The sequence below is a fragment of the Bos javanicus genome, chromosome 4, assembly GCF_032452875.1.
Source record: "Bos javanicus breed banteng chromosome 4, ARS-OSU_banteng_1.0, whole genome shotgun sequence".
NCBI classification, from domain to species: domain Eukaryota; kingdom Metazoa; phylum Chordata; class Mammalia; order Artiodactyla; family Bovidae; genus Bos; species Bos javanicus.
The window spans coordinates 60,965,836-60,991,553 of record NC_083871.1 but is presented as its reverse complement, the minus strand read 5'-3'; the positions used below and the strand labels follow the sequence as shown (position 1 = coordinate 60,991,553).

The following is a 25,718-nucleotide window of genomic DNA, read 5'->3' as shown; positions in this document are numbered from 1 at the left end:
TTACTCACCAAGCCCCCGTAAGTCCATCTTTCCCCAACTACAGATGCTGCTTCTAAGCTGCAGTTGCCACCAAATGACTTAAAGTCGACCTCCAGAAGAACAAAGTGCTGAAATACTGGACGGTTCCTGAGTGAGCTTGTTCACAAAATAGATTTCCAGTTGAGCCATGTGAATGGAGACCCGCCGCACACCTTTGAATGTATACACTTCAAGTCCAGAAAAATAAGCATGTAGCTCTGCTTATGTTTATGGAGCTGGAACCCAGGGGTGCTCTGATTGGCAGAAGTCGCAGGAGGATCAGCCAATCAAAGGGAGCCTCCATTTCAGGGAAACTCCTGCTCATTTATTTAGCATCTTCAGAGATCATCGGCTTTTCGAGGAAGAGCTTTTCTCTTATAGCACCACAAGAGAAAACAATAACTTCATTTAATTTTAGTGCCCTATGCTCTTCTATCAATAAAGAGATACCTCCTCTTCTTGGTATTCCTCAGCACTCCCCCTTTTCTTGTAAAGAACTAAAAACAAAAGAAAAGGAGGAAGAAGAAAGAGCTAGTGGTGGGCTGGAGATAGTTCATATTCATCAGCCTCCACCTTGTTGGGAGAAAGGAAGGGGGAGCTCCCAGGCTCAATAATTACTGATTCTGTTGCCATGGAAACAGACTGGCTGCAGCAAGTTGGATTCGTGTAGAACATCTGCTGCCAGACCCACAATCTAACTGCAATCTCATCTCTGCCCCCTCCCTACTTTCATTTGATTGTGAGTTTGCTTTCTCCCTCCTTTTCTTCACATACAGTTTTTGTCCAGAAATGTCATGTAACAGCCTCACTCTGTACACACAGTACCAACACGCCAGGGGTGCTCACATACCCAGAAATGCGTTCATGCAAGAGTGCATCCCAGCAGGGCTCCCCCGAGAGGATTCATCCTCTGATTCATACTCAGGATGTAAACAAACACGCACAGCCCCTCCTGAGCCTCCACCTCTCATTAAAATGTACTGTAAGTCACCTATAGAATGAGTGGAGTATCTTTTAAAATATTTGTCATCTAACAGTGCTAAAAGCCCTCAAATAAAAGTTTTCGGTGGCATTTCTCGAGGGCACTGTGGTGGTTCCTAGCAAACCTCTGGAATGAAGAGACGAAACCAGGTGCTTGTGGAAGAAAGCTTGCACAAACCCTTAAGTTCAACTTCTTTGCATTAGCACCTCACCAAGGTACCCTGAACGCTGGGGCTCCTCCCGGGGATTTCCTCAGCCCCTTTACATCCCCTCTAACTCCTCCCTTTGCATGCTCCAAATTCTGGTTGCATGACCAGTTAGTCACTTTAGATATGCTGTTATATTTCTCTATAACAGCAGGGGCCACCACTGAGCAATGAATGGCTGCTTGGTCTGGTCAAACCCAGGTGATCTCACACCTGGGTCTGCGGGAAGCCCTTGACATGATGGAATTCTACAGAAACTGATGGAAAATGGCAAGTGTCAAAGAATGTTATAATTCTGGCTTAAGTTAGAGAGAAAGAAATTATTTTCTGTCCCATCATCATGAATCTTAAGGAGAATCTTTTCTTTCTTAACAGTCTCTATAAGCCTGGTGACCTCAAACCATTAATGACACTGGCCAGGCTTCCTAGAGGGCTAAAGTCTCTTGCTCTTGGAGCCAAGGTGAATTATTCACTACCACACAGACAGTGTCTAACAAGCAACAGTAGCCCTGGACCTCCTTTATTCCTTAACGACTCTTGGTCCAAACCATCTGTCTCCAAGTGCTCAGCTCTGGCCCAGTGGTCTTGATGTTATATTTGCTCTTTCACGAATCTGAGTCCTGGCTTTCCATTTTGCTTCTTTGTGCCACTGTGAGCTTGGGAAGGAATTCTCACCCAGGTTCTGCCTCTCAGGCACCCAGCAGTCTTTCTCAGCTCTGTCCAGACTACCTCAACACTCCGGGGTCATGCATATCTCAGATTTCCTCTACCACCTTTCTGGAACCTTTCTAAGTTCCCCTGTCTATCTTCCTCTGCCATGGGGACACCTGCGCATTGCCCTCTCACCCTCCTGAGATTATCCAAATTGCTATTGTTTTTATGCAGAAACATGTCATTCCAACCAGGTCTTCTTCCCTGGTTGGAAATTTAATCAAAATTGAATAATTTGTTTAACAAATATTTAGTGAGTGTTTATATGCCAAAAGTAATTGTGCTCACGACAAAACAAGCTAGCACGTGTTGTGCCTTACAGCACAATGTTTTTATGCAGAAACATGTCATTCCAACCAGGTCTTCTTCCCTGGTTGGAAATTTAATCAAAATTGAATAATTTGTTTAACAAATATTTAGTGAGTGTTTATATGCCAAAAGTAATTGTGCTCACGACAAAACAAGCTAGCAGAGACACAAAAGATATTAGAATGTAACTTTCATAAGGAGGATGAAGGAGAGCTGTGTGCTATGGGCACAAATAATAAAAAGACTGAACGTAGTGAGGTAAGGCAGAATACTTCGGAGGAAGAGGTATCTAAGATCTAAAGGAAGAGTAGAAGGTAATGAGTTGAAAGCAAGGGGAACAGTGTTTCAGACATAAGGAATAATACATGCAAAGGGCCTTCCTAGACACACACTGCCTACGAGGGAGGGTGACAGCTCTGAAAACCTGAAACAAGCCAAATGTGACTGATCAGAGAGAAAATGATTAAGAGGGCAGTGTGAGATGAACCCAGACAGCAAGCAGAGGCCAGATCTGCAGGGTCTCAGAGATCATGTCTCGGAGTTGGTTTTTATCCTATCACAATGACAAGCCACTGAAATACTTCACTCAGTGACTCCCTGACTTCATCCCTCAACACACCTACGTAACTCAATATACTCCCCAGTTAATCTCAACAACAAGTTAACAGTCTAATTGACATAGCTGATTTCAAGGCGTGCATAACATGTTGAACTGACCTAGCTAACATTTACGAGTTAATAGTCTGGGTAGCACTCCATCTGGATTAACCAATTTAAGTCTTACAACAACCCAGTGAAGTATTATTATGGTCCCTATTATAACAGTGTGAGGAAATGGAAGTTTAAGGAAGTTAAGTAAGGTTACCAAGATAAAAAGCAGCAGAGCTGGGATGTGAACCCAAAGATTCCAGCTCCGGTTTCTTTAAAAGAGATCTACAGGGACCACCTGGATCAGAATTACCTGGAGCTCTCGGCCAAATGCGGGTTCCTAGGATCCCACTGTATCCCTCCTAACCTACGATCTTAGGAGTGGAATCTAGGAATGTTTTCCCAAGCTCTCCAGGGGATTCTCGTATACACCACAGCTTGACAATCACTGCAAGAGGGGTTAAAATAAGGAGAAAAAAAAAAGACTAATCCTAAATTAATCTTTAATGCATAAAATGGAGAATGGCATGTGTGTGTGTGTGTGTGTGTGTGTGTGTGTGTGTGTGTGTGTGTGTTTGACAATGGGGGTGGGTCTCACTACTCCAAGCCAAACCAAAGAATCCCTTTACATCAGAACAAAATCACATTCCTTTGACTATCAATTTCTGAGCTGAGAGTAGGTACCATACATAGCACAGTTTGGGGCTCAGCAGCTCTGCTGGTGGTGAAGGACTTCATCTTTCAGTGTCATATCTTTTTGCCTTTTCATACTGTTCATGGGTTTTTCAAAGCAAGAATGCTAAAGTGATTTGCCATTCTCTTCGAGTCTCTTGGATAGCGAAGAGTTCAAACCAGTTAATCCTAAAGGAATCAGTCCTGAATATTCATTGGAAAGACTGATGCTGAAGCTGAAGCTCCAATACTTTGGCCACCTGATGTGAAACACTGACTCATTGGAAAAGACCCTGATGCTGGGATAGATTGAAGGTGGGAGGAGAAGGGGATAACAGAGAATGAGATGGTTGGATGGCATCACCGACTCAATGGACATGAGTTTGAGCAAACTCTGGGAGATGGTGAAGGACAGGGGAGCCTGTTATGCTGCAGTCCATGGGGTTGCAAAGACTCAAACATGACTGAGTGACTGAAAAACAACAACAATACTTGCTGGTGAGCAGGTATCTGAAGAAATAGCATGTAAGCTCCTGAAGACCAGATTTACCAGGTAGTTAGAGATGCTATCAGACTTGCCAGCAAGAAGACAGGTAGAGCTCATATTACCTGAATGATATGAAAGTGTTTTAGTTGCTCAGTCATGTCTGACTCTTTGTGACCCCGTGGACTGTAGCCTGCCAGGCTCCTCTGCCCATGGGATTCTCCAGGCAAGAGTACTGGAGTGGGTGTCATTTCCTTCTCCAGGGGATCTTCCTGACCCAGGGATCAAACCCATGTCTCCCACATTGCAGGCAGATTCTTTTATCTGGTGGCTCAGATGGTAAAATGCTAAGAACTGTCATAAATTTTCTTTGGGTAATTTTTTTCTAGAAAATTCATTTTTTAAGACAAAATTTGCAAAGACAACAGAGAACAATTTTTGGCCTTCAGTCTGATCTGCTGCTTAGTCGCTTCAGTCGTGTCCGACTCTGTGCGACCCCATGGACTGCAGCCCACCAGGCTCCCCCGTCCCTGGGATTCTCAGGCAAGAACACTGGAGTGGGTTGCAATTTCCTTCTCCAATGCATGAAAGTGAAAAGTGAAAGTGAAGTCGCTCAGTCATGTCTGACTCTTAGCGACCCCATGTACTGCAGCCCACCAGGCTCCTCCGTCCATGGGATTTTCCAGGCAAGGGTACTGGAGTGGGGTGCCATTGCCTTCTCCTCAGTCTGATCTACCCCCTCCTCTATTCAAAAGTTAGCAAACAGGCACTTTGGTTCACCTAGCTACTTCTGAAAAATAAGCAGCTTTATCTACATTTCCAGAGGAGTCACTTTATACAGAGTAGCTACAGAATCTTCAGAAAATCTTCCCAGGATTTTTCCCATGGAATGTTGTCTAGTACTTTTGTTACTGAGATTCCCGACGGGGTTAGTCAACTTGGCCATTATTGGGTATTCTTCCCTTTCTACGCTTTGTAATGAAAAAAGTATACACAAGCTTAAAGAGCTACTGATGGATGTAAACTATTATACAGAGAATGGATAAACAACAAGGTCCTGTATAGTACAAGGAACTATTTTCAATATCCTGTGATAAACCATAAGTGAAAAGAATATGAAAAAGAATATGTATAACTGAATCATTTTACGGCACAACAGAAATTAACACAACATTGTAAATCAACTATACTTCAATTGAAAAAGAGACAGCTGCTAATGAACCTCAAAAAAAGGGAAACCTAGATTTTACTGCCTTGATATTATTTGAACTTCTGCTTGTCAAGTCCCCAAGAACTGGTACAGAGCATACATTTAATGGACTTGTACTCTAGAGGCTTAAAAGGTATTATTGGTAGCATATCATCAGTTATGAACACATTTATATTTATTATGTGCTGCCCACAGACAGAAGAAGGAAATCACAGCATCAAATACCTGGAAAATTCTGGGAGAAATAATGCCACCTGGGCATCTGAATAAAATCAGAGAAAAATATCTTTCCATTTTACCCCCACATTCCAGCCTGTACTCTGTTTCCTTCCAGGTAGGCACTGCTGGTGCCATTTATCCTGTGTTTTCTAGGGGAAGATTCAAGCTAATTAAATTCTATTCCCTTCCATAAACATGATTTATCAAATGTATTATTACCAGATTTGATGTAAGTCATATAACTTTGCAATACTTTAAAAATAAATACATAAACCAAAAAGGATTCTGTTAGGTGACAATATATATTTTGGGATCATAAAATATAGAGATTATGGTGGAGTGATTTCTAAATTTGCAGTCTACATTTTCCTCAGTCTACCTACAGGTTTTAGCTAAAATGAACACCATTTATATTGGGCATTTAAAAGAGAGCTGAGGAAGATTCCATTTACTGAGTTATAAAGAAGTAGCACTAATAGCAAATCCTATTTGCCAACTCCTGGTCCTAAACAGATCACTTCCACAAGCCGGACATCAGTTTTGTTAGGATGCATGTTTCATTGCTGGCAATGTATATGATGGTAATGACAGCCTTAATTCATGATATGGTTACACTGAGATCAAGAAGACAGACTCCCATAAGCAAGGCGTCTAGAGCAGATTCAACTGCCCCACAAGCAGCCTAAGACACGTAACTCGCGTTGTGAGGCGTTAATATGAAGTTTATGTCCCTGAACCTTGCTATTTTTGTGTTTCCCTTAGAAATGCTTAAAATATAAGCAAAATCTACAAACACTGAAATAAAAGTAGATCCACAAAATGCAAACCCATCCATAAACAGGTCTCTAATCCATGCACTTCTTCCCTCTTTCAGAGCAACTGACCTCTGACAGGTGGTGGCCATGATTTGCATTCATAAGGTTGGAGAGTCAAGGTCTAGAAGTCCTTGGGTGTGAAGGATTTAACCAAATAAAATCATCTGGCCTGAGAAGAATATGGGGAGCAGAAGGTTTTTTTTTTTTTTTTTTTTGAAAAGTGTGAAAGTGGAAGTCGCTCAGTTGTGTCCAACTCTTTGTGACCCCATGAACTATACAGTCCATGGAATTTGCCAGGCCAGAATCCTGAAGTGGGTAGCCTTTCCCTTCTCCAGGGGATATTCCCAAACCAGGGATCAAACCCAGCTCTCCCGCATTGCAGGTGGATTCTTTACCAGCTGAGCCACAAGGGAAGCCCATGAATACTGGAGTAGGTAGCCTATCCCTTCTCCAGTGGATCTTGACCCAGGAATTGATCTGGGGTCTCCTGCACTGCAGGCGGATTCTTTACCAGCTGAGCCTGTAAAGGGGGCAGGAGAGTAAGGCCTAACATCATGCAGCTCTTATAATTTTGTCTGTCTTTAAAGGAGTACTGGTGAATTCTGAAAGTGTATGGACTTGCCAGCTCAAATTTTTCAAATATACTATGGAAGTGCATTCCAGAATTGCAGGCTGATGAAAAATCATGCCAAAAGGGAAAATGAAAATGCCAAAATCCTCAGCTCAGCCTTGCCAAGCATGTCCACTGCCAGTATGGTGGCAGAAAGCTGCTGGGCCAATGGTAGGATATGCTCTAGATGATACAAAATGGGAAACAGCTTCTTCACCATTTGGAAAAGGAATGCTTCTGGGCTGTCATCACATTCTTCTTGATTTTCAGATCTAATGCATAAGCAAATCTCTCCCAATTCTGAGAAAACATAGAATTTCACAAGCAAATAATTCTATCTTTTGAGAATAAAATTAGCTTCTGATATTCAGTAAAAGGACCAATTTCGTTTCAGTCAGCAGATATTATATCTATTGTTTTGTCAAATGGTTAACACTGGATGCCCTCATTCTTTCTGCTCTTTCTGCTCACAGATTCACAGATAAATTATGTGTCCTGGTCTTTAGTTATAACAGGCATTACACTGCAACATAACATGGTAAACCAGGGATGAAGTGGAAAATAGGAGGGTTTGCTGAGAAAGAGGGAAACCAAGAAGATTAAGAAGATAAGTAGATGTGGTTTATTTAGGCAAGGAGGGAGGAAGAGGAAGGCGTACAGACATCAGTTTCTGGGACGTCAGGTTCTATGATGTGGAAGGGGATGCTACAAAGCAAAAGGAGTTTAAGGGCTTGAAATAAAGTCCAAGAGGTCTTACAGAACCACATAAGAAACCACAAGGGGAGGACACCCACAGGACCAAAGGGATCCAACATATGAAATTCTACTCTGAGCCCTATTTAAACTCAATCATTTTGCCTTTGTCCCTTAATAAAGACCGTGTTCAGAAGCCAGACACATTACAACCATGCCCCCACCATTTCAATACCAAAACAACACAGCAACTCTCTAGGAAAACCAACTCTGAGTGTTGTGACCACTCATGGCCAACTGGCATCATGACTATAAGGACAGACTCGTTCTGAAACTCAGCCTTCAATATTATCAGCTGGTAAGAGCCAGATTGCTTGCAAACTGTTCTCTATTCTACTTCCAATTAAAGAAAGCTATGAAATGTGAACCATGACCCCTAGGCAAATGATATTAACAGGTTATTCCCAACTCTCAGGAAGAATGAGCTTTGCAACCTAATTTGTGCAGCAATTAAATTCAGTCCAAAGTATAATTTTGTTTTATTGCTCAGTACTTGCCTTCATTTTTTAAGTCAGTAATTGCAGGAAGGAGTTAATTTGATAATATAAATAAAAATTGGCCCCAAAGGGCAATAACCCATCCATTTAAATGCAAAAATGCTCTCCCTCCAAGTCATTCCACAGCAAATATGAAACATGATTTCCAAAATGCATTGCCTGTAATACTCTTAATGCAGTGACAAGCAAAAGAATTGTGAAGCAGATATTTCAAATAATGACATATGTTCAACTATGAATAAGTGCTCTTGTTTACATTTTTGGGCAATCTATTGTGTGTCAGACATCTTAGTTTTTCTGTTCACACACTGAAGAAATATCTTTCACCAAAAAACTCCAGTTTGTAATTAAGGAATCGGGCCTCCATTCATTCAACTAATATTTAGGAAGTACTTATAATGTGCTTTCACATGTTTCTTTAAGGTTGTTTTTTTCAAGTCTTGGATACTGAAGAATACAGCTTTAATATCTTAAAAACAACAGAGGTCTGTTCATTAAGTTTTCTCTTCACGTATTCATTGTATTTCATGTCTTTTCCCCGCCAATTCTGTTCTGCTTACCTGGTGTCTAGTCATACATTAAAACCCTCCCAATAGAGTGCCTCTCCTATACAATTCCTCCTTTGAATTATTTCCATACAATGTATATTAGGTTTTTGCTATTGCATATGTCATGCTATTTTGTAATTATCTCTTTCCAGGGCTATGACCAATTCTGTGAACTCCTTAGAGTCTGATTTATTCACACAACACTAGGAACACCGTCTCTACATGTCTCTGATACCTTAGCCAAAAATATAAAATCTTTTTGCAAACCTTTACACTTAGGGAAGTGATAAAATCCTTCTGAGTACTTCTCTGTTATTCTACCCAACCTCAAGGATAAAGTTATGAGATGAGGATATCTTTGAAAACATCTCAGTGACTCATCTCATGTTTTCTTCCATTCCTTTCTCCTCCTACTTCTGCATCCCGAGGGGCCTCAGAGAGATGGAAAAGAAGTTAGATACCTTCCCTCCAGGAACCCATTTTACAAGCAGCCCAGGTGCTGGGACCCTCTCTCTATGAACTCGCTCACTTTCTCAAGGATGTCACATCTGCTTAGAACTTTTTTGCAGTTAATGAGTCTTCCTTGAATGGAGCCTCAGAGGGTTTTGATCTTAGTACCAATCAACTTCAGGCTGAAGATGCAGGGCACAGGCTCAGCTGGCACAGATAGCTCAAATACATGCTTTATTTTAAGGAAGAATAAATAAACTTAGCCTGAGTTGATAATGTGGGCTGTTGTGGTCAGAGAATTCCCCCTAGACCAGCACCACTTAGCAGATCACAACTGGAGCTTGATGACAGTTCTGTATTCTCATACTTTAAAGTTGTTCATAAAAATATGACTGTAAGAACATTTATGCTCAGTAGAGAATATGCTTAACATTATAAACTTAGTAAAACAGAAAAAATTACTATTAATCACACCATGAAGAGGAAACCATTGTTAAAATCATTCAAATTTCATGTTGAAAATTTCTTAGTTTACATTTTTTCTTGGTTAAGATATAGTGTTGCATCCTGCTCTCCCCACTACATTTAACATAATATTTTAAAATGTTTTCACAAATATCATTTTTAAATGACTACAAAAATTTGACACATAAATAAATGTGGCCATAAATTAATTTATCATGTTCTCATTGCTGAATTATTGAGTTAATTTCCATTTTCTTGCTGCTGTAAATAACAATGAAATGAACATCTGTATGTTTTCATTTTTTCCCTGGAATGTCCATAATTCTAAACACCTGTATTGTAGTGCATGACTTTATAAATTAGTTTATCAATTATTGGTAGATTTCCCAATAGGAAATTTGTCCCAACTTGTTTCTTAAAATTCTGCTGAAATGTCAAGATTTATGCCAGCAAAATGGTAGCAAGCAGCCCTCTAATGTCACTCTGGATGCCAATTCCTTCTTTCTTTTTTGCAGAGGGAGCTCCAGGTTTTCCAACTGATATAAACAAGGGAGGAGAGGAAAGGAGGTAATCAGCCTCACAAACAGCTGGGGACTAGGTCTCCCAGGCTCTGCCACGGCCTGTGTTTGTAGCATCTCATGCCCTGGTCTCTGAACAGGAGTACACACCAGCACAAAACAATCAAATGGTTTTTGTCAAGCACTAAATACCATCAAAACCAAATGCAAAGGTGTTTTTAAGGTGCACACAACACACATACACATAATTTCTTTTCTTTCTCTCCTAGAAGTGCCTGAATTTTCTTCCTGGTCCAAAGAGAAATCATCACTCTGTAGTATCTTCCTTCTCCTGCTCATCTTAGCTACACAATAATACCCTTCACTTAAGATTGACTTTATTCCATAATTTGCCAAGTTTGTTCTAAGGTAAGCTTTCTAGCTTATTAAAAAACAGAAACATTATCAGTTTCTTTTTTCCCATTTGTGGCTGGATAAAAAATTCAATCCATTTAATTTCCTGGTGGCTCAGATGGTAAAGAATCTGCCTGCAATACAGGAAACACAGGTTTGATCTCTGGGTCAGGAAGATCCCCTGGAGAAGGGATAGGCTATCCACTCCAGTACTCTTGCCTGGAGAATCCCATGGATGGAGGAGCTTGGTAGGTTACAGTCCATGGGGTTGCAAAGAGTTAGACACGACTGAGTGTCTAACAGTTTCAATTTCATTTCAATATTTGTTGAGTACTTGTATAATATTTCAGTTGGCCCCTTGGGATAGAAAGGCAATACCGAATTTTTCCTTATTCTCTGGAGTAGAGTCAAGAAGGAGAAAGTACATGTGACGAACTATAAAATAAGACCATGGTTTTCATGGGTCTTTTTAGGGTTCTACTGTATTGCCATAGGCAGGCATGAGGTGGGACAAAAGGTGGCTAGGGACCTGCTTGAAGCAAGATAAAAGAGGTTTTCAAACTCAATGTATGGCCAAGCATGTGAAGTGCTACAAGAAAGGGAAAAAGAAAGTGCATCTAAAAGAAAAAAAAAGATTCTACCTCCTTGGAAGGGCTCTGCGGAGCTCATGGGCTGAGTTTTGAAGGATGGGCAGACTTTCAATACAAAGAGTGACGGGTCTTCCTTGTTGAGGGAACATGGGTAGAGACCTGGACATTCAAGGCACACTGGAGGAGCCATCAATGCAATGAATTACAGGTTAGTAGGGGTGAGTCGCAGGGTGCAACAGGCATTTCATTTGGAAAACTGGCTTACAATAAAATAGTTTGTCATCATGCTGCAAGAAGAGGAAACCCAACGTTTCCGAGTACAAATGTGTTATTAGAAGAACTGTGTTCTAAAAAGGTGTTTCTGGCAGCTAGGGAAAGAGAACTTATAGGTGGGCTGAGTCCGGATTCAGGGAGAATGTTAAAAGACAAACACAGGCTCCACAAGAGTTAATGGTGGCAGGAAGCAGGATAAAAGTGGTAAAAGCAGATGACCCTTTCTCATACACTCCTGGACCCACAGGATCTGGGGACAGGGCAGGAGAAGAGGTGAGGAAAGCCAGGGACCGCTGTAAGGTTCCAAGACTAAGAGACGAGGGGCCATTCTTAGAGTTGATGGATGATTGAAGATGAGAGGCTGTGGGACAAGAAAAAGGCGTAGGGGGATGCCTAACCTTAAGGGTTGAGCGGCGGTTGCAGTGCTTTGTGAGTCAAGCAATGGAGATGATACCAGGAGGCACAGGTGGGGACACAAGCCAAAGCTCCAGAGTCATGGAACAGGATGAACATAAGGGAACAGGCCGTTAGACTTGACACTCAGGGGTGACTGCTGACCTAAATAAAGCAACTTCAGTAGGTGGACTTGGGTGAATGTCAAACCACAGCAAGTGGAGGAGGTGGGCAAGGAGATGGTGATCTCTCCTGGGAAATTTGGCAGAGAGGGGACAAAAGAGCCTGTGAAGAACCTGAAAGAGGAATCTTGAAGGAAAGGAGAGATTTTTAGGTGAAGAGAAGAAACTGAAGAGGGAGGAGGAGAGAGAATGTCAATAAGTATAAAGGAGAAAGGGATAAAAGATTTATTTTTATACATTTTTTGATGTCTTTTTTCATCAGAGCAGAGATTCTTAACAATGTGACTTCTTTCCAGTCTTAAATTAGAACTCAACAATTCATCTCAATCTCCACTTGCCTCTAAGAAATCCTGTCTTTTATGGCTAAAGAGGTTTTCAAGTATTCAAAATGTGTATTAGTGCATTTTAGAGAGTCATATTTCTCTTCTCAAGATGTTGTATTTTTAGCTGCCTTAAAAAATTTTTTTGCCTAAAATATCACTTGTAACTGGAACAATGATAATTATTTTACTTCATTTAATACATATAGTGTATCGTGTATATACCTTGTGCATGTGTTCATATCCAAAGCCAGAGTAAGATAGTTTTTAAGAAGAGAGCGACTAAAAGGGTTATGTGCTTCAAAGAAGGCAAATACGAGAGATTTTAAAATGTCCATCAGAGGTAATTCTTGACTTTGTCAAAACGGGAGGCTTTTGTGGCTAAAGAGGTTTCAAGTATTGACAATATAATTTAGTGTATTTTAGAGTCCTACTTGTCTCCTTTTGCTGAATTATATTTTTAGTGAGAGCAGAAGACAAGTTGCAGTGGATTAATGAATTAATGGAAGAAGAAAAAAGAAATGGTACACAGATGGAACTATATGAGGAAACCTAGCTTGAAGTAGATAGAGGATCAAGAAGGAGTTATTTGTTTTCGTAAAATGCAAGAGATGTGAGTACCTTTTTATCATGGTGAGAAGACAGCATGCAAGAGGATGATACCGATGATGGGAAGATTAGAAGGGACATTGGTGCAGATGACAAGGGAGAGAATTCAAAGCCCAGAAGCAGGAAGCTGCCTCAGGGGCCACCTCTCTCTAGATAGGAGAGGGGTGGTAGGTGCAGGTGTAGGAGAACCATCCAGGATCAAGCACTAAAGGCAGAACTGGACTAGAATCCACGCCTCCCACACCTCGTCTGGAGCACTGTGTAATCCTATGGAAATGGCCCAAGTGCTTTATATATATTAGGATAAACCATAAAGAATGTTCAATTTTGTAATTCAGAAATGGTCAAATATCTGCCGTTTCATATGACCAGCTCATCTTGGCTCATTTAACTCCCACAACAACTATATCAAGTTGTTATATTAAGTAAAATATCTATATTATTTCACAGATAAGAGATTGAGAAACAAGGCAAGGTAATGAACTGATCCACCCAAGATCACGTAGCAAGGAAATAATGGCGCTAGAGTTTGAATTACACTCCTTAGGTTCAGGGTCAATGCTGCTCTTGACTTACTGAACTTACTGACTACATTTCTTCTTTCTTTGTGAATCTCCAAACCCTCCTCTTGGTTCCTCAGCAGTGGGAGGGGGTTGGGAGTGGGAAGGTGAGTGCAGTGAGGGGTGGGGGTGGGAAGTCAAGGTTGAGGGCGTGTCTGCAGCAGCTTCTAGGCTCTTTTATCAGCCAAGTCTGTCCTGAAGTGTTCTATAACATGACAGTTTAATGAATACAAAATTTTAGTGAACTGCATCAAAAAAACATCAATATCTTTTATTCACAGTCTCATGTTTTCTGGTACATGCACGAGTGAATTTTATCTGTCTGAAAAAAAAAATCAAAACCATCTCTACATTCTAACTGTTATCTGCTTAGTAGAGGCTTGGAACAAATATCCAGAGTTGCTTAGTGCCCGATAAAACAAGCCAGGCATCTTTTTCTAACACATTTGAGGGCAACGGCATCTCCATTTTATATATATTTCTTATCGCAATAGACACATTTTAATAAGCAGGGCATCTCTGAGACATGGTTCTTATCCTTTTCTGCTTCTGCTTCAAGAACACACAGTGGCCTGGGAGCTTTCGGACAGAATCCTATGCTCTGTGATTCAAAAAATGGAAATCTGGCATTATATGCCAATGACATTTACTTCTGTGGCAGCTCAAGCGGCAAAAAGCCATATGCCATACACCTCGATTCCAGCCAAGCCACGCAAACGGGTATGTGAAAGAGAAATAAGGAAATCAGGACCAGAAGAGTTCTAGGGACTTGACTGCACTTTAAACACACAATAACTGTGGCAAGAATCAAATCTTCCTGCTCTTATGAAGCTCTTAGGGAATGCAACTTTTTTCTAATTTAAGGGAAATTTGGGAGGCAAAGGTAAAATACAAATGACAATTTTTATAAACTGCATGATGCCCTCATGTTTACTATTTGACATGCGAGACAGGTACAGGTTTCTTGGGAGTGCTTGGGTAGAGAGCAGTCATCTAAGTGGGATGAACTGCTGAAAGGCATGTCTGTCTTCCACACTGGAAAGTCTCTTGGTGACCATCTTGTGAAAGGATAAATGCCATTATTGGTATTATTTTCCCCCGTGGCCTGGAGAAGAAACAAGACTAGGGAGAAATAGAATACTCCTCAAATGGCCAGGGCATGTGGGTTAAGCAAATCCAATAGTGGATATAAGAAATGAGTTAAGGTGAAACAATAAAACAGAGGTTTTCGTTTTTGTTTTAAACCAACTCCCCTTGGAAAAAAGAAATTTAGCTTAGTTTGCAACTCTTCAACATTTTTGAAGCTTTCTATTCATCTTATTTAAAGTTACAGATGTGGAAAAATAATTTTAATTTTTCTTAAAACATGAATGGCAAAATCAGTTGTGACTCCCTCAAAATTCTGACATCTGAAGAGGAGATTCATAAAGAAGGATCTAGAAGGGTTTTTCAAGATCTATTGGAATCCAGGACAAGAAAATTCCTTATTCTGTAGAACTGCAGAATTCTTAGTAACTATAGTCTCTAGTAATTGAACAACAGTGACCATCCCACAAAAATGGTATAAATTAATCCAGTTTATTGGCTGGGTAGGCCATTATAAATAATGAGTAAATTAAACATTTCTGGCCATTTATTCATTCAATCTTCAACCGTCCAAAAAATGAGCAGAGACTACTTTAAAAATAACAGGAAGATATTAAGATTTAAAACTATAGTTCTTGTTTCCAATGACATATTTAACTTAGAAAGGCAGATTTGTAAATACACTACTACTCTTAGCTCAAAGATATTTTCCAAAAGAAATTTTGAATTCCATGTTGTGGGGGCAGAGGTGCAGAATTTCAGTCTGAATGAAGGGGAGACAGTAACCATCTTCCTAAGGTTGCGCTTGTGCAAAATCCTGAAGTAGAATTTCAACAGGCAGATGGAGGAAGACATTTCTGGCAGAGGGAAGGACAATGAGCAAACACCTCAGCTAGGAAAGTACGATGGCACATGCAAGGAATGGTGGGCAGTTCAGAATATGCAGAGCTTCAGACACGTACAGGTGAAGATATGAGGATGAAGCAGGGAAAAGTATTTTAGGCTAATAAAAGAGAAATGTGAACATCTTGTTAAGGTTAGGAAACTATATAAGTCAGGCAATGGACAGCTATAGATGGATTAAAATCAAGAATGATATGGTCAGATCAACGTTGCAGGACATTTGGAAAGTGGGAAGGTTTTAAAGCTAGGAGAAAAGTTACTGAAATAGTTGGTTTCTTAGTCAGCTGTTAAGAGTGCTGTGTAACAAATAATCCCAACAGCTAAGAAGTTCTTCTATTCACAGGTCTATAGGTCAGCTGAGGTGACAGTGTTAAGCAAGATGTAATTTCATGGGATAGGTAAGGAAACTGCAGACTATATGCCTCATTCTGGGAACTACAATAAAGGATTAATGGTTTCCCAGGTTATAGACTTTATTTCATGATGAAGGTAGAGTGCAAGAGGCCAACCCAACCACAGAAGCCATAGTCAGGCCTTTGCTCACTTCACATCCATGAACATCTCACTGGCCCAAGCAATCACTTGTACCAGATTTGGAGAGAAGAGGAATATCAGAACCAAGGCAATGATGAGAAGGCAGAGGACCCAACAGTGGTTGTATTGACTCTGGTCACTGACTGGTGGTTTCAGAAAGAGGGACTAGTTTCCAAATAGAAACACAGCAGACTGACAGCTCCACGAGGACAGGAACCATCAGTCTAGTCCTTCTCTGTATTCTTAGCGCCTGGGACAGTGCCCACTGTGTTGCCAACACACAATAATATTTGTTGAAAGGATGGGCAGCATTTAAAGTGTAGATTGGATATTAACACTACTAACCAAAAGTGGACCACTGATGTGGCCATGCTGTGTACATGATGGTTGTGGGAGAGTAACACTGAACACCTTCTATATCCCAGATATTGAGTAGATACCAAGAATACAGAAAAAGCAAGGCTCTACTCACTAGAAACCTGACAGTTAGACAATTGCAGTTCCTTGTGGTAAGTTTTAGATATGGGTATTCACAAGGACAGAGCAAGGGGAGCACTTGAAGAGGATCTGAATGAGTTGTTGCCAAAAGCCACAGTGGCTTGAGAACTTTCCTTAGGGAGAGTGTTGACTGGGTGTAGGAATGATATCCGACTACCCGCCTAAACAACTTCCTCCATGTACTTCACTAAGCACTCACTATCATTTTTAATTTTACCAGAACTTCAAGGAAAATACATAGAAAAGAAAGGGGAGAGGGAGGAAAGGAAAAGAGGAAACTAGCAGTTTGGAATGTTCATCTCTCATTCAAATTTCCACATTGATTTTTCTCTCTATAACAAATAGGTAGAGAGACTGTGATAAAATTGAACCTTATTGAGTACCCTCTTTTTTGCCTCTCAATCTTAGCTTCTGTTTTTGACCTGTTAGACCCAGTAGCTTATGTCCATGCTTGGAGATGGAGTGGGCAGGCCAGCCTCTGGTGTCATGCCATGCAGGTAACTGCTTTAGCTCCAATTTAGGAAAATGAAGGTGGAGAGTCTTGACTCATCATTCATGGCTGCTCAGATGTAAAAGCATGACTTTGAAAAACCTACACAGGCACATGAGTAGTGTAAATGAGCAGTTAAACTATGTACATTTAAATAATTAAATATATATTTTTGCTCCTGACCGCCGTGATCCAGTATTTTCACAGCGGGCATGTGGAAATCTCACTTGGGATCTTCTAACTTCTGCTACCTCTTGTACTGGAGTCTTTGCAACTGGCTTCTGACACTTCTGTCTCATTCTGACTCCTAATCTCATTTTATCTAGGGCCCCTCTTTGCCCTCTATCCCCTGCCACTACCCAACATCTAGTCCCCTCAGGTGGCAAGAAGTGCCTCCTGTACTTCTGTTCCACCTTATGATACACAGGTCTCTGAGGAGTGTCTTCTCAACTCCCTTTTAACATAATTTACTTTGCAAATGCAAGATAAATATTTTCTTTTAAATCAAAAAGGACTTGGCATTTTTTGAGAGATTCCCATCAAATGGTATTCTTCTTAGCTATCCATCCCTGTTTCCTATCTGCCCTTTACTTTAGAATGCCTAAATCTCATTATGCCTAGCTTAAAATATAGGTAATTTCCTTTCAATTGGATGTATACTAATAAAATGGTTTCTGTGCCATTATCAAATCCCTCACATGATCCACCATGGAATATGGAATGCAGGTCATAGGAACCAGTTAGCAACTCATACACTGCCCCCAAGGTGTAGTTAATAAAAGGGAAAAGAAGCTTCCAAAGTCATTGAATAGAGTTATAGAGAACAGTTAACTTAAAGAGTTGTCATTATTTTCATGTTCAGGAAAGGTCTGCAGTTGAACCAAGAGACATATACATGGTGGTATAATGTATCACACAGAGAATATAGTCAATAATATTGTTTTAATTCTGTATGGTGACATATGGTACCCAGACTTGTTGTTGTGGTCATTTCACAACATACACAAAATTGAATCACTATGTTGTATCCCTGAAACTAATGTGATATTGTATGCCAATTATAATTCACTAATATATATATATATATATATATACTTTTAAAGGAACTGATATGTCTCACCACTGTCCAGTAGAAGAACCTATCAATTCTTTGCTTCTCATAACTGGCAGGTCTTAATTTAGCACACAATTCACCTGCCAGTGCAGATCAAATACAGGTTTGATCCTTGGGTCAGGAAGATCCCCTTGAGAAGGAAACAGCAACCCACTCCAATATTCTTGCCTGGAAAATCCCATGGTCAGAGGAGCCTGGTGGGCTACAGATCATGGGGTTGCAAAAGAGCTGGACATAACTTAGTGACTAAACAACAACAACACATTCAGAGAAAGATACACCGAGTCTATGAAGACTTTGGAAACGAGAAAAGCCCTGAGCACATAAAGGAAACTTCAAGATGTATATTTACTATTGTCAACCTTTTCCCCAAATTGTTCATGAGACTCAAACACAGCAAGTATTATTTTTTAAATTTTCCGATTTTAGAAAATGTCAAGAGAGAAAAACATGTTAGCTGTATTTTCAACCAACTAAGCCTATCAGTTAGCTTTTAAACAAATTGTTAATAGTTTAACCATTTCTTGTGAAAATTACAAGAGTCAACAAAATCTAATTCTTTCTGGATGATTCAGGATCCTTGTATACAACCCCTTCAAAAGGACATACACCCAGGCTGTTAGTGGCACAATCTCAGGATGGTCCCTGCAAATGAACCACTGTACGGTCACCCCTGCTTTCTCATAAAAGTTGCAGTGCAGCTGGGACCACTAAGACGGCATTCTGAGATGGACATTCTATTAAGCTAGTCACTTAAGTCAGAGGGAGAAGCCTGAAAACATTTCGTCATCAGCTTTGCCATGAGTTTTCTTTTTCAGGGGAATTTAGAATCCTGTGTCACCTGGTGCTCGCGCCAGGCCAGACTGAGCCAAGCAGTTTTGCGCCTGACAGGGTCCAGGGCTCAGAGCCCAGGTAGCCATGGTATTGCTCCTGCTGTTCCCTCACAGATGAGGAATCTGAAGCTGACAGGGCTGAAGCCCTTGCACAAGGTTATCCAGCTGACACTGAGGAACCTGGGCTCTTGAAGGACCAGCGTGTCCATCTCTGAGATTCTGCGAAGCTCCTGCATCACCGTGGTACATCTGTGGGTAGGCTGGGGAGAGCGTCCCTCATAACCACCAACTGCACAAAAGGACTTCCTCCTCACTAAGAAATGTGCCCCACTGTGGTCAAAATCCCCCTTTGCGGCTAAACCGATGGAGAAGCAAACGGCAACCCACTCCAGTATTCTTGCCTGGGAAATCCCACGGACAGAGGAGACTGGTGGGCTACAGTCCACAGGGCTGCAAGAGTCAGACATGACTTAGGGACTAAACTACCACCACCACCACCCTGGGAAATCAAAGCTGCTCAATTATACTGAACAATCCAAATGCAAATTACTGTTTGTCCCCTGAGATCAGCACCTCCCATATGTATGGGGCAATTTACAAAGCCTACCACTGAGGGTCTAATTCTGTGATTCAGGGAAATATCATTGTTATTATTATTATTACTGCTACTCAGCTTACAGATGAGAAGGGACTTGGCAGCTAAAGGACATGCTCAAGGTCACATTTCAGGTGAGAAGCCATGCTGGGACTGCCTGCAGGCTCTTCTGTTGCTCTCCCCCAGGGGAGGTGAAAATTAGTTCTTGGAGGAGCAAAAATTCTTAGTCTTTTAACATGGAAAGTACAGATATACATATATAAACAAATAATAATATATCTGCATAATTGAAATTTCAGGAGGAGGGTGATTAGGTTTGAAAGATATGTTTGAAAGCTCCTTAATGGGGTTGTGATGCAAAAGAGTTGGAGAAATACTGCTTCACACTGAAGCAATCTTCCCATCTTAGTCAGGACTATGTTACCTATAATTAATACATTTCTGCTTAGAAAGTGTACACGCTAAGATCTATTTAAGAAGATACCTCTTGAAAACAATAAATTAGTACAGTTGATCTTTCTTGGTCTTTTCACTGTCTCTCAACAGCATAATTGATATTGATGAGGACATGCCATGATTACTGTCCAACAGGAAGTGGCAAATTACATGAAAAAGGGTAATACCACCTTAAGTGGATACCTTAAACACACTGAAACACAAGCACACACACACACACACAAACCATTTGCTACCTATGCAATGGGAAACATCAAAGGAAAAAATAAACCTATTCATATAATACATTTGCTTCTAGAGGAGATTTGATTTCCTTCCTGCCAAACCTAAAGACCTACGTGAAACATGAGAAGCCTTTTGAATAAATACTTGTAAATGGCCTCGACAGCTGAAAAATGGATAATCCCATATGACATGAGGGCCTTTTAAAAGACTTCTCCTCTACTTAAATATTCACGTTTCAATTAAAACATACACCTACTTTATTAACCACACCAGGCCTGGGTTCAGATCAATAACGGCAGCACTAGTTGGAATTCTAATGAAGATAAACAACGCTGAGTCCCCCCCAGCTTCCCCTGGGCACAGATGCACAAAGCCTCCTTTCACAACTTGCTCCAAGATATTTTACAGTCACCTGCCTCATGCAAATGAGATTCATGTTTATTCATGGTGAGAGTTACAGACCACCTTTCATTCCCTAGGCCAGCTCAGCTAACCAACAGAGCGCTGTCTGCACCATGACGAAGTTGAGCTGGCCTAGGAAGGGGACTTCTGAATAGCTAATTGCCCCCTGAAAAGCATGCATAGAAAGTCAGTAAGCTGGAAGCGGTTTGGGGAGAAAACATATTTCCCTTTTTCATTTATGTGGTCGCTGCCTTTGAGCTTTCAAACAATCCCTTTTCTATACCACATCAGAACCCATTAGATGTGACTATGGGACTAGAGAGTGGTTATTTTCCATGGATAACCTTCCAGGGGACTTCTCAGGATGTGTCCCCTGTCTTGTGTCTTGTTCTCCAATTCTTCCCACTGTGTTTTCACCCACTGACTTGGAAGAAGCTGGTAGCTCAGCCAGAGGCAGCTGCAGCTTTGTGTGGTGGGCCTGGGTTCTCCCCGTGCACAGCCTCTCCTCTTTGAAGGGACGATCTCTCATCTGTGAGCTGAGAGCATAAACCCTATCATGTGTGCTTTGCTTATTACACTGTTGGGTAGCATTTTAAAACAGTGCTTTCACTCTAGAGTGACTGCATTTTTCAAATCATTAGTTTCTTCAGTTTTGGTAATTTGAAGGCATGGCAAAGTCATTTGATCTTGGTTTTTAAGGCCCATTTTGACAGCATCTGAAGTAACACTAATGCTATGAACAAATATTTTGATGGTATCTTAGTAGGCTCAGCCACCCTGGGGAGAAGTCTGGGCAACAAGGTAATTGCTGGAGAGGCCTTAACTCTCACCAGACATTAAGTACATGAAAACTGGGGGACCTGCTGATTTTTAGGCTGCTACTCATGGCTTGTCACGGGGAAAATCAAGGTACCTAATAAAGATGTTTGGGGAAAAACACCACCAAATTTTCAGCTTCAACCTTATTTCCACCAAAGTTAGATGAGCTGTTTAATTCAGTTCAGAAGTTAACTGGGGCTACATAGACAGCTTCACTTTGCTTTCTTCCCCCTCCCTCCTCTTTTTTTAAAACATAATGGCTAAAAAAATGTCTTCTTGTGAAAAAGCAATTTACTTGTATTTCATAGACAGGATTTATCTTATTACATACAAAAAGAGCACTTTACAACTGCATGTGATATTTTACTTCCTCAAAGTCTTTTTACATTTATGACTTCACCTTAAGATCACACCACTATAAGAGAAAGCGATAGAATTCTGGTATCCACTTTTTTTTTCTTTTTAATTTTCAGGCATAGAGCTCCTGAGTAAAAGAGTCAGGATTAGAACCTGGGCCTTGTAGACTGACAGACACACTGCTTCATCAGCACAAGTCATGAGTTGGTGAAATGTGTTACATGTGTCAACTGATGGTAATTCTATGGATATGATTTACCTTTAGTGATCAAATCTACCTTAATGAAAATCTTTAATAGTGCTGGCTCCACCCCAAAAAATTTAAATTGGCATGTGGTACAGTTGGACACCGGGTTAACAGAGCTTTCAAAAAAGCCCCCTAGGTGATTCTAATGTACAGACAGGCTGAGAAATGCTGTTATTCATAGATACTGAGTTTGATGTATATATATCCTTGTTCAAATTTTTCAGGTGGAGCAGTCCGACACAAAAGCTTGAAGTGAGATTCCCATACCTGAAATATCCAAGTCACTTGCATCCTCCTTCTTAACCCCCAACTCAAAAGTAAAGGCTTCAATGAAATGACTATGGGGCCACTTACATTTCGGGGGATCCAGCTGTGCTTTAGCTCTTCTCTAATACCCATGACAATGAATAATGTATGCTCTGAAATATTGGTAATAAAAGGCAAAAACACAGAATACAAACTCAATGGCCTGAATCAATGGATTACTCTGCAGAGACTGCTATATTGAGAAACTGAAAGTACTTTCAAAGCATAAATATTGTAATCACTCTTTAATTCTACTTTTCTTGAATAAATTAAAAAAAAAAAAGAAACAACAACATTGCACCTGCTGTTTCCCAGGTCTGGAGCAGCAGTGAGACAGCTGCTTTTCCAAACACTCACTTTCAGCAGCAGTGTTAACTTCCAAGCATTAGGTATCTACCAATGAGTGTCCTCAACAAAGTGGGTTGTAGAAGAGATTCCTGGGTCTGCCGGAATCTGGTATTGTTTGTTGGGAAGAAAAATCAAAATTTTAGATTGAGAAATACTGCTTCTCCACTAATAAGCCAAAGGAGGCAAATAGTTAAGCCTTTCTTAGAGAACCCTGTATCTCAGGTTGATGATTAAATCCACCATCCATGTTTTCATTCAAACAGGCAAAAGCTTGAAAAGATGTCCAAGAAAGTTCAAAGAAACTGTGTCTTCCATTAGACTCTTAAAATACTTCTGAATTTCCATTTGTATAATCTTAGGAAACAAGAAAAACATTAAATCTACCAGTAACACCAAACCCACATTTGTTCCTAAACTCAGTCTCTTCTGCTACCAAGTTAATAACAAGAAGAAAAGTGAACTGATTACAATTTCAGCTTTTCTCTTTTCCAATTTATTATCTGGTAAAGCAAACAGTGGCTGATAGACAGGCAGCAGGAAAAAAATCAGAGAAGACATTCTTCTCATTTAAGTAAAGGCTCTCACTCAGGGTCCTTCCCCACCACTCCCCCACCCCACCCCACCCCCGCCCTTTTGTTGTTGTTGTTGTTAAGGCCAGCAACAAAAAAGAGAAATAAAAGAAAAAGGACATAATTATACCTGCATTTGAGCAACCATTAGCAGAACTCTGCAACTGGTATTATGCTAGTCTACCAGAAAAAAGAACACCAGAAAAGCTCATCTGTCCATTGATTCATGTTTGAATCATGTTTCATTGATTTAAATTGATACTCACAGATACAAATCTATTATATTTACTAGTTAAGTACACATTGTGGTAAGCAGAATAATGGCCCTGTGTTGATGTCCATAATCTAATCCCCATACTCTGTGAATGTATTTCCTATTATAGCAAAAGGGAATTTAGATTGCAGATGAAATTGAGGCTGCTAGTCAGCTGACCTTAAAACAGGAATGATTACTCTGGATTACCCAGGTGGTCCAGTGTAATCACAGGGGTTCTTACAAGTGAAAGATGGAGGCATAAGAGGGATCAGAGTGAAGAGAAATGTGGTAGAAAGGACTGAACTTGCAATCGCTGGTTTCAAAGATGGACAAAGAGGGCCATGAGCCAAGGAATGCAGGTGGTTTCCATAGCCTGGAAAAGGCAAGGAAATGAATTCTCCCCAAGAACCTCCCCAAAGAAACATGCTTCTGCTGACGTCTTATTTTAGCCCTGGGAGACCTGTTTTTTGCTTCTGAACCAGGGAGCTGCAAGATAAAAAATTTGTATTCTTTATGCCACTACAATTGTGACAATATGTTACAAAAGTATTAAAAACCTAATGCACATGCGATTAAAAGTATATAACTGATATACTTTTCTGGTTACAAAAGTAAGGCATGCACCCTATTGAAAAGAAAAAAGCAAACACACCAACATTTGATGTAGAAAATTTAAATGCCTTGTCACACCCATTCCTGATCCTCCACTGATTTCCATTCTTGACCAGTGGGCATGTGGAGTGGGGCCCTCTACCTCTCAGGCCTCCAGCTACCTACCCACAACCATAATTAACCACCCCTATTTGGCAGCAGATTTATCATTTGTTGCTTAGTCGCTCAGTCGTGTCTGACTCTTTTGCGACCCCATGGGCTGTAGCCTGCCAGGCTCCTCTGTCCATGGGATTCCCCAGGCAAGAATACTGAAGTGGGTTGCCATTTTCTTCTCCATAGTTTATGATTTTCCAGTGCAAAAAAGATGACACTTAGGCTACAATAGGAAACTGTATTTGAACCTGGCTCTTAGATCTTGCTGAAGAATGTTTCTGCAACCATATAAGTTAATTAAACAGATTTTCACATGACCCTTTGGGGGCCTTACTGTCACCTACCAGGACCTCACCCTACGCAAGGAGAAAATCATCTTCACCAGCCCGAGCACACAGCAGCCATGAACAAAATGGATCTGAGAGCCAGGCTCACCTCCTCCCTCCAGCCCTGCTCAGCAACTCCAGACTGAGGCCTCTGATTTCCTTTGTTACTGATGTATTCTTAACTTTATGTCCTAAACTTATAAGTTCTACAGTAATTAAGTACTTAAGTCTACGTACTTACTCCCTTGAGCCATTCCTTTGCAGGAATTTGCTAATATTTTCTATATACCTCATCTGTGCATAGATCAATAGCAATGATATTAGATTTTATCTTTCACAAAAATGCAGATATCTAAAATTCTGGGGAGGAAGGCTAGATGAACCCCCTGCCAGAAAGCAGATGGATACCTGGTACCAGAACACATGGGAGCCAGTGACATCTTCTCCTGAGGAACAGGTGTCTCCAGGACACAAGAGCTGAGGACTGAGTGACTTTCAGAAATGGTGCAGCATGGGAAGAGCTGCACTGACCCAGAGGCAAGGTGGCTACAGCACTCTGGAACTCTCAGAGCCTGCCGACTTAACTCTCCACTTGGTTTGGTCTGATTGAACAAAGGTCTCCATGCTCCTTCTTCCCTCTCTCCTGAGGATAATTTGCACCTGATTTGTAAAGTCCCTCATAATCAAGTAGAGTACACTTAGGCGGCTACAGTTATAATCATAAGGGAATTAATGGGCTTCTTCTTTCTCACTTCCCATCCCAAATCATGTCTGTCCTTGGACACAGTTGCTCAGACACTTGCAGCTCTAGTACACAATTTATAGACTAGTGTTTTCCACAGAGGGGAGTCCCTGGGGCCAATTTCAAGGATTTCAATAGATGGCCCAAGCGAATATACAAAAGGGTTGAAGATCACTTAAACAAACCAGTACACAGATTAAAAAACAATCAAAACATTTCTTAGAAGTGGTTATAACTACAATGAACAGCAATAGGATAAACATGAAGATGTAAAACAGGACATGAAAATCACAAAATGTGGGGGAGGGTAAAAAAGGTCCATCTTTTAGAATGTGTTTGAACTTACATGACTATCAGTCTAAAGCAAGTAGATACAGTTATGGGTAAACTTTCTCAAAAACCAGGGTAACCAC

General features: G+C 40.7%; 1 protein-coding gene across 6 annotated transcripts in view; it reads right to left on the bottom strand.

The window, feature by feature from the left end:
- Positions 1 to 25,718, bottom strand: part of ELMO1 (engulfment and cell motility 1) — a 584,006-nt gene that overhangs the window by 139,897 nt on the left and 418,391 nt on the right. Inside the window, exon 1 of one of the 6 annotated variants that reach the window (XM_061414120.1) lies at positions 9 to 133. The exons of the other annotated variants lie outside the window; for them this stretch is intronic. The gene's annotated coding sequence lies outside the window, so the exon portion shown is untranslated. Of the gene's footprint in view, positions 1 to 8; positions 134 to 25,718 lie in introns of those variants that run through there. 6 annotated transcript variants of the gene reach the window in all.